Consider the following 15,430-nt stretch of genomic DNA (forward strand, 5'->3'; position numbering starts at 1 on the left):
AGAAAGGGAATAATTGTGAATAAATTAATTAAAAACTAATAAAAATAAAGGTGAAAATTAATGTGCCAAGGATCCACTTGTAGCAATTGGAAAGCTACCTTTCAATGATTCAAGAACACAACTGGAATCAGAGTTCTATCTTATCCAATTTGTAAAAAGAGATTTGTCAGATCTCTGAACTTCTCATGGATCCAATCATCAATAGATAAGATTGGTGAAGATTTGGAAGTGATCCCGTCACCTAACCATGCTCAGGAGACGATGGCAAACAACAACAATTTACCAATCTCACAGCCAACCCTAAGAGAATTGTGAAGATTAGAAAGGATTCCGTCACCCTACCATGCCTATGGGACGATGGTGAACAACAGATCTTACTAATTTCACAATCTCAATTCAGAAAAAGAAGACATATCAAACTATCACAGATCTATTGTAATTTGAGTCACAACAAACCATTAAAAACTAAGAATATATCCTCATAAATAACTAGAATCCATAAGAGTTGAACAAAATATGAATTAAAACAAAGCAACCATCCTAATCACGCTACAAACTTCACCTCTTAGCTCTACTAAGAGGTTTAACCTAACAACATGATTAGGCTAAATCCAAAATAAACAAAAAGAAAAAGAAAAACAAACAACTCTACTCTCTCTCTGTCTCTTTGCTCCACGTCCAGCCCAAGCTAAGATAACATCCTTCTCACGTTCTCTCTCTCTCTCTCTCTCTCTCTCTCTCTCTCTCTCTCTGTTTTATAGGTGCCACGGGCGGTGGAGAGGACGGTTTGGAGAATCGACCTTGCTGGAGTCAGTGGAGACAATTCCCGTAAGGAGACACAACAACAGAGGCACCCGACTTGTGTTTTCCAACATTGTTAGCCCATAGCCGTTTTATATGCAAGATCCGAGCCATTTAGGCTCCTTGAGCTTGGTTGGTGTTCCCTTGGGAAGGTTTTTGATGGTCCAGATGTCCAGACCGATCCCTGCCATGATCATAGAATGACCCAGATCGTTCCGGGTCTTCGGACGCGCGCAACAGAGCCCGCGCTCTTACGCTGTGTTGACGGTGGGGCCCATGATCGGGATTTTCTGAGAAATCCAATCCGTCCATTGGATGCTGCACGAAAAACCATTCAAATATGTATGGTTTTGGATTGGGTTTGGTGTAGCCCATTTGATTTATCTTGCGGTAAATATTCGGCCATTCATTCTGTGTTTTACAACATTCCTCGTGCGTACACGTGCTTGGGGCCGAAAGGCGAGCTTGGCGAGGGTCTTGGCCACTCCACGGAGCAATTGGACGGTTCGGATCGTCGAAATTGATGATGATAGTGACCCACTGGAATCATCCGTGCAAACACTGCCAAAAACGGAAATTTTCATTTTTAAAGGAAGGCTTGGTTAGCCCTCTGTTTGACCGGATTCTTCGTCCGGTGCATCTCTTGTGCACATGTACCCTATGTACATGTAATATATATGTGGGGTGCTCTGTAATGTTCATGACAAATCCTTTCCGTCCATCTCTTTTCTCAGATTATTTTAACAGTTAGGACCAAAATTCAAGCATATCCAGATATCAGGTGGGCCCCAAATCAGGTTTTCAGGGGCTGATCTATCCGTTGGGCCACTTCCACAATGATCTAATGGCTAATTTTTGACGTGTACGGTTAATTTATAGTCCTTAGGCCCTGTATAAAGTTTTGAGCTGATCATATGGTGGGAACCCTATGATCTTGCATTCTTGATGTCTTTTAGGCCTGTTTAAGATGAGTGGCTGGAATTTCTTTGATCTCCGGCGTGTAATTCTGTCAATCGTGGTCCCCTTGGGTCCGTCCCTTGCCTTGGTGTCTTCAGAGCATTAAATATATGCTTTTAGCACCCTTTTGCAGTCCAAGCTCGTAAATTTACCATGCAACACAAACACGATTAAAAGAAGACGTTAACAATATCATGCTCATAAAATCCAGTAATAACTGGGGTCTAATATGCAATATTTGACCCTCAACAAGGCCCACATTAGTAACTTCAATAAATTGATTTACAAATTATTGGAAACAGATGAAACAATGAAAGATGAGGATAAGGCATGCATTCTGTTGAATTCTCTCCCCGCTTCATATGAGTCATTCAAGGACTCTTTGTGCATTGATAGAACAATCATTAGTATCGAGATCTATTATCTCAGCCCATCTATCGAATGCGATGAGAAAAAATAGTGACGTGAGTGCTTCTACAAATGCACTGGTCATAAGGCGGATAAATTCTGAGTGGGACAATATATCTTCACGATCGAGGTTCAAATCTAAAGGTAAGGGCAAAGGAAAGTTGAAGTGCTGGAATTGTGGGTGACCGGGTATATGAAGAAGGATTGTCAGAATCCTAAGTCGAGAAAAGAGAATTTAGAGTGTTCTTCCAGGGAAGCCACAATTGCGGAATCTAGTGAGGAGACGAATGGTAGTGACGTGCTGACCACATCAAAATCAGGGTACTTTGACGAAGAATGGATTTTAGATATGAGGGCTTCGTACCACATGACCTCTCATTAGAGTTGGTTCACCAGTTAAAGTGAGTGCAATAGTGGCCAGGTATATTTATGGGTAATGACAACCTATAAAGTGGTAGGTGTTGGATTCGTGCGAATCAAGATGTTTGATGGCATGAAGCGTATCTTGACCGAGGTGAGACAAGTTACTGATTTGAGGAAAAGTCTGATATCTCTGGGACCACTCGAGGCACTAGGGTGCACATTCACTAGGTTCGATTGTGTCCTTAAAGTTTCAAAGGGGGCACTCATAGTCATGAAGGCATAGAGGAATGAAAACCTTTATAAGTTGATTAGAAGTACATCATTGGTTGGAGATGCAATGTCCATAGTGGATTCCGCGTTTGCACGCATGTGGCATGCACATTGCGCCACATGAGTGAGTGGGGGCATGAAAGTATCTTCTGATCGTTGTTTAATTCCAACTTTTAAAAGTTTTGATTTTAATATATTCGAGCATTGTATATATAGTAAACAATCAATATTGTCTTTTAAGTCTGAAAAATATGTTTGTAAGGGAATTCCTCATTATGTGCATTCATATATATGGGGTGCAGCGCCTGTGGTTTATGGTGGAGGGTCATCATGGTTTTTTACATTCATTGATGACTATTTTAAAACAGTGTGAGTTTATTTTATGAAAAATAAACTCGATATTGTCATCAACTTCAAGTAATAGAAGGTAATGTTGGAAAAATACAGGGTGAAAGATGAAAGTGTTGAGGATAGATAACATTGAGGAATTCACTTCCGGGGAATTCAATCAGTATCGTAAAGATGAAGGGATCGTGAAGCACAACACAGTGTCCCACACACCAGAGCAGAATGATGTAGCTGAGCATATGAATCAGACTCCATTAGAGATGACCCGATGCATGATCGGTAATGCTGGGTTAGGCAAGGAATTGTGAACAAAGGTCGTTAACACGGCTTGTTACTTGGTGAATCTATCTCTTTCCACGACCATTGAATGTAAAATTCTATAGAAACTTTAGAGTGGTCAACAGGTAGAGTACTCGAGACTGTGTGTATTTGGTTATAATGCTTACTCTCATGTACTGTCAATTGAGAGAGATAAGCTATACCAAAGGGCTAAAAAGTATATCTTTGTTGGCTATAGTAATGGTGTGAAGGGGTATATGCTATATGACCGGGTCATACAAAAAAATATCCTTAATGTTTAGGGTCAAATATTACATATTAGACCCCAGTTAATGCTTGATTTTACGAACATGATAATGTTTAACGTCCTACTTTAATCATGTTTTTGGTTGCAAGGTGAATTTAGGAGCTTGGACTTAAAAGAGTGTTAAAAGCCTACATTTAACGCTCAGAAATCACCAAGGCAAGGGACGGACCCCAGGGGACCGAGATCGAAGAATTTACACGCCAGAGATTCGAGAAAACCAAGTTATTGAAGTTCAAGTGGCTTGAAAGTCGTCCTGAATGTAAGATCGTAGGGTTCTCACCATCCGTTCGGCTTGAAATTCTATATATGGCCTGAGGACCATAAATTAACCGTACACATTGAATTTCAGCAATTGAATTCTTGTGGAAGTGTCCCAACGGACAGATCAGCCACCAAAATACTGATTTGGGGCCCACTTGATATCTGGATATACTTCAAATTTGGTCTCAACCCCTTAATTAGGGTGACGAAACAGATGGATGGAGAGGATTTCTCATAAACATCATGAAGGAACCCACTAGAGGGTGGGCGTGTGCATTGCATACGTGCACACGCCATGCACTATTACACTTAAAGTTGGTCAGCGCACGTTGACCGACTACTTCCTCAACAATCCAAAGAACACACCAGTGTACTCACGTCATCCGACCATTTTTTGATAGTGTGGCCCACCCATCGTTCACACAGGAGATCTGGACCGTCCATTGCGTCCAGGGGATGGCTATGACCGTCACCAAGGTTTCCTTTTGGCCTCATGCGCACGTATACATGTGAATCACCAGAAAATGTAGTATGGACGGTGAATTGATTTTATACAGTGGACCGCACCAAAACTTCACCAAAACTACTCCTTTCCGATTGAAATTTCACTAGAAATCCAATGAACGAGGTGGATTTCGCCGAAAACACTACTATGGAGCCCACCGAACACATAAGCGCATGATTTCCAGAGGTAACGCACGTCCGGAAAAACCAGAAGTTGCGTGGAGTTATATGGCCCAGATTGTAACCGGATGGGTGATATAAACCATTCAGAACCTTCATAGGGGTTTTTTTTTTAACCTCATTTATGGAGTCTAAATTGATTTCTTGGATGTCTATTGGTGGAGAATTCGGTCCAAACACAAGTTAGTGCATTTCTTACGTCCTTGCTGCATAAACATGACTTCCACCGACTTCCAGCCCTCTAAACCCCCCCTGGTGCCTATATAAACTAGAGGAGAAGAGAGCGAGAGATCATCATCCAGGGCAGCCATGGAGGCTTGGACGTGGAGGAAGAGAGAGACAGCGTGGTTGGCTTCTTCCTTCTTCTTCCTTCTTCCTCCTTCTTCCTTTTTTCTTTTTAGTTTGGTTTATTTCTTTACTTTAAGAGTTTAGCATGATCATGTCAGGCTAAACCTCTTAGTTATGGTAAGAGGTGAAGCTTGTAGCGTGATGGGGTGGTTTTCTATTGCTTTGATTCATGGTTGTTGAACTCTCTTTGATTTAAGTTTGATTATAAGGAATATTTATAGTTTTTAATGGTTTGTTGTGACTTAAATTACAATAGATCTGCGATAGCTTTGAGTATGTTCTTTTCATTATAGGGTTTGTGAATTTGGGAACCCTGTTGTTCACCATCATCTCCTGGGCATGGTTGGATGATGAAACACTTCTTAATGTTCATAACTCTCTTAGATTGGATGTGAATTGGATAAATTCTGTTGTTTGCTTTATCTCATGGGCATGGTTTTGTGATGGAATCAATTCTAATTCTCATACCTCTCATCTCTTGAAAACTAGATCAAAGAAATTTCATAACTGATTTTTAATGTGATATCTTCTAACTGGATGAAGATGAGACTTTAAATCCAATTGTGTTTTTAAATCAAGCATAGATATCCTTTATTGCTACAAGTGAATCCTTGCCACCCTAGTTCCTACCTTTGAATTTTACAAGTTTTAGTCTAATAATTCATAATTATTCTCTTCCTTTTACATGATTTAGATTACATCTTCACCTAGTTCTAGTTCAAGTTACTTTTAGATTAAGTACAAGGTTCAGTCCCTGTGGATTCGACCTCGATCTTACCGAGATTATTACTGCATCACAACCCTATACTTGGGGTGTGAACACTTATCCGAGACGTCAAATTTGACAAAGGATCCTTGTTCCCTGAGGATGAACACAAGGAAATGAAAAAGTTGATTATGGACGTTCAGTTAGACAGAGATGAGACACGGGCTGATACAGAGACATACAGGAGTAAGTGGAGGATTCACTTGTAAGAAGAAATCTGCCAAGAGATCGTAAGTTACTGGCGAGGTACAGAGATGACTTAAATGTTTCATTTTTCCTTATTATGGATGAGAGAGATCCGTTTGCTTTTCAGAATGCCCTTGATGAACTAAATGCTGAAAAGTAGAAAGTAGCGATGGATATTGAGATTAACTGGATGGGCTGGACCTCTGCTTGGAGAAAGGATTTGCTTTAATTGAAATTGAAAGTGAATCAGAAGTAGCTGTGAGCATTTTTTCAAACACAAGTCCTAACCCATGGAGCACCTTCTGTCACGCCCCAAACTCGGAAACCGGGCTTACAAAATTTTCAATCACCGAATCCGGTGCCGACAGCCTCCGTAGTACCCCATTCTCAGCTCCCAGCGCGCATGCGCCGAATTCTGATCCTGGGATCCTACAAGGAGGATTTTTCAACGTGCATTTGTCTCATAAGAAGCATAACCACAAGTATACCAAAATCATAAGAACAACATCATCATCACATATCCACTAATATAAACATTTGAATACAATGCTGAAAGGGAAATACATATGTCAAAAATCAAAGCTCCAGAAATTCACTGCACGCTCCAAGCTCAACGCTGCTGCAACCTAACGCCACCTGCACGCATCTATCGTGTATAAGCTTATAGAAAGCTTAGTGGGTGGTGAAAGTGTGTGCAAAAGGTAAGTGCCTAGTAAGCAATATCAGAGTAATCAGAGTAAGCGGAAATACCGATAAACCCATAATCATGCAATATCAGAAACACTAGCAAGATCTCGTACGAAATCAGAGAAATATGAAAACATACTGATAGGCCAATAAATACCATCAGCCTTATCCAGGCTATGCGACGCAGAAATATAATAAAAATAATATCATATACTGATGAAGCAATGTAGATCAGTTATGCAATACGGAGACAACAAGCCAAATATCAAATGCCGCTGATGCAATGCAATATACAAATCCTGATGAGTCTACGAATACCGTCAGTTATATCTAGGTCATATAAATGCATAAACATAGTAACTCGAAATGCCATATGCGGCGGATGTAATGTGATATGTGGTGCGAATGGAATGACTATGCTGGAGTGTGAAGTCGGGATGATAGTACGTATTATCGGACGTCACGGGGTCCATCACAAGGGACTTCTATCCAAACCAGTCCCATACCTAAATTTGGATAGTCAGATTCAATGTGGTAAACCTCTAATCTCAGGTTAGTCGCGCGCCCAACCGAAATCCTAGTCATGCGAATGTACACGTAACAAATAGTTGCGCACCACTAGCCCGAGTGGATAATAAATGAAAGAATGAATGAATATGCAACGCTTGCTCAATAAGTCCACATATCAGTACGGTTCCTCTTTGGGAAATCACCGGGGTCTATTACACTCCAAACCAGATTGCCACCCCATCGCGTGTAACAAGGTGAGTGGAAGAGACCTCACTATCCGCCTACCAATATCGGGTTCGGCTCGTCGATAGCAGACCCATTCCTCGAGCTGGTCAAACTCAGCCTAACATTGCCCCCTCCTCTCGGGCAAGTAAGGCCGTACCCCTTTCCAACCGACCACGACACAGTGGGAGACGCAGCCTAATGGTATACGGCCCTTATGCGCTCATGCATCCACTCGGTCTAGATGTTGGAGCAACCTATGGATCCAAGAGGGTTTAGGGACTTTCACCCAGGGATATCTATAGCACCCTATGTAGAACAGATTTCTGGTGTCCCATCTGGCCATCTACAAAATACCTATGGAGGCTATGGCCCTGATATCACTAGGGCGTACGGTGGTCATGTCACATAAATGCGAGATGCATGAGTCACACAGTCCAATCATGCATCAATCCTACACATGTCGTGCTCTCATGTGGGGCACTCCGCCTATCAGGAAGCCCCATGAACAACCTACCTTATAGCATATGCAATGGTCAATCACATCTCATAACAAACATGCAGATGATGTGTATGGGCATGTATCATGATGCTATGTTGTCATATACTCATAATCGGTATCAAGAACCGGCATCGACAATTGATCTCGACAATGTGGACATTTAACCAGCATTACCCTCAAGGAATGACCCACAGAAAGCCTAATATATAGTAGACTCATGGCCTCACACAAGGACCTAATATATAACACTATGGGCCTTACTCAAGGGCCACATATACACAACAAGTGGGCCCTGCTCATGGGCTTCAAATACACGAAATGTGAACCCTACACATGGGTCATAAATACATCAAATGCGTCACACATCATGGGCCTAATACATATCACAATGGCCTTGCCCATAGGCCACAAATACACCACAATGGGCCTTGCCCATGGGCCATGAATACATCACAGTAGGCCTCGACTACGGTTCGCATATACATCATATAGGTCTCGACAATCAGAATTGACACTTGGAATCGGCCTCAACAATCGGAGTTAACCTAAACAATCGACCTTGACAATCGAAATCACCTTCAATACTTGGCCTCGACAATCGGGATCGATCAATAATCAAAATCGATAAATCGGTCACGATAATCAGCCTCGATCGCTAATCAGAATCGGTAAATCGGTCACGACAATCGGATCGATCGATAATCAGAATCGGCAAATTGGTCACGACAATCGGATCGATTGATAATCAGAATCGGTAAATCGGTCACGACAATCGAATCGATCAATAATCAGAATCGGCAAATCGGTCACGACAATCGGGATCGATCGATAATCAGAGTCGGCAAATCAGTCACGACAATCGGATCGGTCGATAATCAAAATCGGTAAATCGGTCACGATAATCAGCCTCGATCGCTAATCAAAATCGACAAATTGGTCACAACAATCGGGATCGATCGATAATCAGAGTTGGCAAATCGGTCACGACAATCGGATCGATCGATAATCAGAGTTGGCAAATCGGTCACGACAATGGGATCGATCGATAATCAAGGTCGGCAAATCAGTCACGACAATCGGATCGATCGATAATTAGAATCGGCAAATCGGTCACGATAATCGGATCGATCTATAATCAAAATCGATAAATCGGTCACGATAATCAGCTTCGATCGCTAATCAAAATTGACAAATCGGTCACGATAATCGGGATCGATCAATAATCAGAGTTGGCAAATCGGTTACGACAATCGGATCGATCGATAATCAGAGTTGGCAAATCAGTCACGACAATCGGATCGATCGATAATCAAGGTCAGCAAATTAGTCACATCAATCGGATCGATCGATAATCAGAATTAGTAAATCGGTCACGACAATCGGATCGATCGATAATCAGAATCGACAAATCGGTTATGACAATCAGGATCGATCGATAATCAGGGTCGGCAAATCAGTCACGACAATCGGATCGATCGATAATCAGAATCGACAAATCAGTCATGACAATCAGGATCGATCGATAATCAGGGTTGGCAAATCAGTCATGACAATCGGATCGATTGATAATCAGAATCGGTAAATCGGTCACATCAATCGGAATCGGCAATCGGCCATGACAATCGGAATCAGTAAAAATGAGCTTAACAAGGCCCAAGGGAAGGTCACAATGAGGACATCTAACCATCATTGCCTACCAATGTGGACATTCAACCGACATTACCCCTAAAGGGCAGCCCACATAAGGTCAAACATATAGAGGGCTCCCCCCCTACCCCTAATACACATCACAATGAGTCACATCCATGGGCCTCTCATACATCAGGTAGGCCGCATCATATAGGCTTCAAATACATCAAATCAGGCCGCATCACGTGGGCTATAAATACATCAAATCGGCCGCATCACGTGGGCCTAAATATATCAAAAGGGGCTCTCAAATGGGCACAACCTACATCACATCAAGATGGCACCCACACATCAATTAAAGGTCATTTTAGAGCATTATCAAAAATAAATCCCATAGAAGGATCATCTTGGCCATACCACAATAACAGTGGAGATACTGATTTTCACCGTTTAAATTCGTGGGGCCCACCATTTTATTTTTCGTTCAACCAGATTATACGGTCACAAAGACCCAAGTTGAATGGAAAAACAAATATCATACTGATCCAAAATTTTTGTGACCCCCCCGAAAAAAAGAAGGTTTTAAAGGTGGACGGTTTGGATGCAACACATGCATTAGCGACCCATGGAGATGGATGGCATAGTTAAAGCACACCTCGTGGTGAGGTCCACATGTGTGGCCCACCAGATCATGAAATGGATAGAAGGTTTGGATGCAACACGTCCGGGACAGAGGTCCCACCATCCAGAGCACATGTACAGTGAGGATGCACTTACATATACCAAGGTGGGTTCCCACATGGGGCCCACTATCCCATATATATGAATTATAATATATTATTATTATTATTATTATTATTATTATTATCACTACTGTAAACAGCAACCAGCATCCTAAATGGACGCTGAATGAAATATATACATGGAAGTGGCCCACCGTCTAAGCAATGGACGGTGAGGATCCACGTGCACATCACGGTGAGGTCCACCATGATATGGACAATGTGGATGCATACCATACATCGTGGTCGGGGCCACCTGGTAAGTAGATCTGCTGACGTCTTTGGCAGCCATGTGGCTGGTGGGACCCACGGAGTTGCTGACATGCAGCTGCTGCTGTCCAGGCCGCTTGACGGATGGCCTGGATCTAAGACACATATCATGGTGTTTCCCCATCGTCCAGACCACTGGACGGTGTGGATGGAAGGCAGATGCACCACGTGTGGGTCCCACACGGTGAACAGTTTGGATATGAAACACACCTCACGATTGGGACCCACATGGCTTGCTAACGTCACAGCAGTTGTGGCTGCTGGCCGTCCAGCAGATGGACGGCCCAGGTACTACACATACTTCATGATCAGACCCTTTTACTGACGTAAATCAGCAGCAAATCAGCTGCGTGGGACCCGCTTCTCAGATGGACGGTTGAGATATAGCACATACGTCATGATCAGGCCCACCTAGCTTGCTGACGTATCGGCAGCTATTTGTTGGCGTGAAGTACACCAGCCAATCCGGGTTTTTTTTTCCACCATCCAGGGATTTAGACGGTGAGGATATACATATCATCAAGGTAGGCCCCCACGTGTGGGGTGGGCCCCACCATCATTGATGGACGGTTTGAATATATGCAGCAAGGTGGGCTCCCACGTGAATGTGGTCCCACCGCAATATGCATATTTATATTATATATATTATATATAAATATATATTATATAATATATGCCACAAGATTCGTTCCGGGGTCCAGATGGTCTGGACGCTGGATAGCTATTTGTGGTTTCTTATGCTGCAGGGTGGGTCCACGTGGTGTGGCCCACCAGGGATTAGATCAGCTGACATATGTGGTTGCACACGCCCAGCAGTGCGGTACACATGCAATACATACATAGATGGTGGGATCCACACCAACGGGCCACTCCACGGATCGAGCTAATATTGTGTTTTTCCCTTCATCAGATCTGTCCCAAAATTGGGCAGCAACATGGTGGGCCTCAAGATCGGATGGTGAGGATAATACATCAAGGTGGGTCATGCAATCAAGGACAGAGAGAGAGAGAGAGAGACACGAGCATGAGAGGGGAGGGACCCTGCCACTATACGCTCTCCTTATACATGCATACATCAAGATGGGTCCCACTACAAGTGGGCCCTCAAATCATCAAAATCAACAAATAAAAGCACCCACCTTAGATCTCTTCTTCATTCTTCCGCTAATGCAGGCTAGAGCTCAAATGGGTGGACTTCAACGGTTGAGATTGGACTTGGATGGTGGAGATGGAAGGTAAGAAGGTGGGCCACACTAATTTCTCTCCCATGGAAGCCATGGACGGTTGCTTGGAGAGAATGAGGGAGAGAGATGTTGAAAGAGAGAGATGGGTGAGTGATGTGGTGGGTGTACTTTGTGTAAGAGAGAGTTTGACTTTGGAGGTTGCTTAGGGATGGGGTTGTACTTTGACATGTGAGGTGATGTGTAATTGATTGATGAGATTGATGGGATTTAACCACGGCGACGGCGTGGTCACTAGGGTACAAGTCTCGGGTCGAACTAACTCTAAAATACGTGATACAACTCAGGATCGCGCGCCACTGCTATTTACACGTCGTGGGTTGCTGAAATTCGATCGGGAGGACCGCGAAAGCCTACGAAACGGTACGTACTAGGATACGGGTCTTAAACCTTCTACTGTAAGAGGAGGATATAAACTATACCGGGTAAATCCACCATCTTAATTCAGCATGTCTTGAGGGAAGCAAACAGAGTGGCTGATGGGTTGGCTCACTTGGGCAGTGAAAACCAATTGGGCAAGCATTTCGAGCAACTTCAGGACCTCTAGCTAATGATCAAAGAAGAACTCCTTCTCGACCGAGCGGGCCTAGGTATAGTCAGAGAACCGAAATGAGACTATGTCCAGTTTTCAATCGACGATACAATAGGCTGCCTCCTCAAACTTTTTGTATTAGAGGTCCAGCCCGAAATTGTATGTCTTCTATAAAGCAACTCTTTAGATTAATGAAACAAGTGCTTCTTTGGAATTTAAAAAAAAAAAAAAAAAGATGGCAAATATGATCACACGCCTAGATTCATGTCACCGTACTGAGGTATTCAGTACCATCTTTAAGAATATCATACGAGAACAAACCTATATAATCCCAAATACTTATTCAGTTATTGACATTCTCAACAGCATAGCATAATCGAATGTTGGTTTGGTGCCTTGAAAGTAAGGTTCTTGATCTTACAAATTGTACTTCAGTATAAGATTGAGACACAAGTTAAGATTATCATCACATGTTGTATACTACATAACTTCATGAAAATTGATGACAATTCAGACTGGAAAGAGCCATAAGAAGAGGTATAGAGAGTCAAATGGAGGAAAACCCTTCACCCGCTGATGGGAACTCAAATGAGGGAGAAAAATGTCATTCTGAATGTTACTTCTGGTGGAAAGAAATGCATGGTCCCAGAAGCGGGATGAAATTGCTAACATGATGTAGATGGGCTCCCATCCTTCCGATGATGCATGTTTGGTTGATTAGGTTTTTTGAACATGGGATTGTAATAATTTATATAGCTACCTCTTTTCTTTTCTTTCTTTTTTTTTGTTTTTAATCTAATGGGTATGAATGGATGGTATGATTGCTTTAGTTTATGATTTTACTAACTGTTTTTTCATTTTGTATATTTTGTCAATATGATATTCTTATAAATTGGTTGTACTTTAATTGTAACTATGTATTTTCTATCCTTGACAATATTATAGGATTGGCTCCCATTGTTGCCAGGAAAATGAGTTATCAAATGATAGACCTTGAATTGGCCCTAAATGATATGTATGACCAAGATATCTCAACATAATTGATGAGGTCCCCATGGAAGTATAAAAAAATCACTTGCTGAGAGCTCCATTTATGTAGATACATGCATAGAGTGGGCTGATGGCATTGATAATATTTTAATAGATGGTTCGCTCATGGCTCTAAGTTTAGGGCATAAAGCTAACAACGGGTTCGCAATGAGTCATATAGAGGGATATGTTCTGAACTAAACCAGGTTCCCGGTCTAGATTTAACACACAAAAAAAAAAAAAACAGAATTGAATGTCCACTCTAAAGAGATGGTATAACGAAGTGAAGGATATGTTAGCTACTAGTGGGTTCGGATGGGACCTGGAATTGCATATAATTGTGGTGATGAATGAAGTTTGAACAGAATACATTAATGTAAATAATCTTTTACTATAATACACATATTTTGTCCATTCATTTAAAGTTTCTATGTCAAGATTCCCCAATAAGTAACACTATCAATTTTGTTGAATTAGTGTAAAAAATATATCAGCACACTCCATAGGAAGCTAATAAGAAGATATAACAATTTAGGGACTCTCTTTGGAGTAGATTCTACTACTGGCCCCACCACCAAATTAGGTTATTCTGTTTCCAGGTGTAAGGGTATGCAGATCGATCAAGAAAACAACGGAAGCCATCAAGCTTTAGGACAACAATTCAAAGATACCGTTTGATTGTCCTCTGAGGATTATTCTGAGAATGGGCCAAAGAGATGCCGATCATTTAATATGAGAATTGGTGACACACATTCGCATAGTCCAAGTTCTACTCTAAAATCCTCGTAGGTAACCCGTGGCACCATCGACTCCATTAAAAAGAAAAGCTTGAATAGCCTGCTGAACTTCTTAATGTAAGAGTGGTAACTGTAGTTGAGTTAATCAACAACTTGACATAGGCTTAGTGTCAAGGAAAGGGAAAAGAGTTAGATGGCCTAACTGGTAAAATTTACTTATATGCTTCTAAACACCTTTAAAAAAAAAAAAAGGTGGAAATTGTTCCACCTGATCTTTATTAATTAAGAACAGGAATTTACAGCCATTCGGATAGGCCCCAACAAAAAGGTTCCGGGCCCTGCCTATCATATAGGATGGCTACACATGGCTATACAGGAAAAACAGAACAGAAGCCAAATTTGAAGGGCCCTTAAAGCGCGACAGCAGTGAGAGGAGAGGTAGACATCAGCGGCCAACACGTCCAAGAGGACTCTAAAGGAGGTTGAGAACACAACCAAACCCCAACAGCCACCCAACCTGCACATTGGCAAAAACAGGGCTGAAAGAACATGGCTGGGAACAGGGTTGTGTGGGCTGGAACAAAATCCACACAGCCCCAACTATTTGCATCCACACCATCCAGACCTGACGCCAAGCCCGACTGATCTATCTCCCACCAACGCCCCTGCACTAGCAGCTACAAAACACGGAGTAGGATGGATCCTAAAGCCACAATGCCCTACTACTAGCGTCCCCAAAGAACGCTGCATTAAGACGTATTGCAGCTAATCCCACTACAACCTGAACGCTCCTAAACCAGCGTTATCTAGCACCAACAACCCCAAACAGGTCTCAGCAAATCTGAACAGATGCTGTAAAAGAAATCCAGGTGACCCTCACTAGCCAGCCTTGCCAATGCATCTGCAACCGAATTCCCTTCCTGGAAGATGTGTTTAAAGATGAGGTTCATAGGCCGCCTTCTAAGATGAATAGTCCCCATCCTATACCAGATTTTCCAGGGGATAGGGCCCTGCGGGTCGCTCACCGAGTCCGCATTGAGTTTCAAATTTGTTTCGACAATAATGTTGGATAAACCGAGAGAAGAGCATATGTCCAACCCATTAAGAACAACCTGGGCTTCTGCAATTGTGTCGATCCTGTAGCGTTTGTGGAAGGCGAAAATTTCCCTACCTTGGTGATCTTTGCAAACCCCTCCTCCTCCGCTCTCAACTGGATTCCCGCTTGATGAGCCATCAGTGTTTAGCTTCAACCAGCCTCGGGGAGGTTTGGACCAAATGACCAACCCGGGGACAACAACAGGAGTGGAAGAG

This window comes from Magnolia sinica, chromosome 9, assembly GCF_029962835.1.
Source record: "Magnolia sinica isolate HGM2019 chromosome 9, MsV1, whole genome shotgun sequence".
In the NCBI taxonomy this organism is placed as follows: Eukaryota; Viridiplantae; Streptophyta; class Magnoliopsida; order Magnoliales; family Magnoliaceae; genus Magnolia; species Magnolia sinica.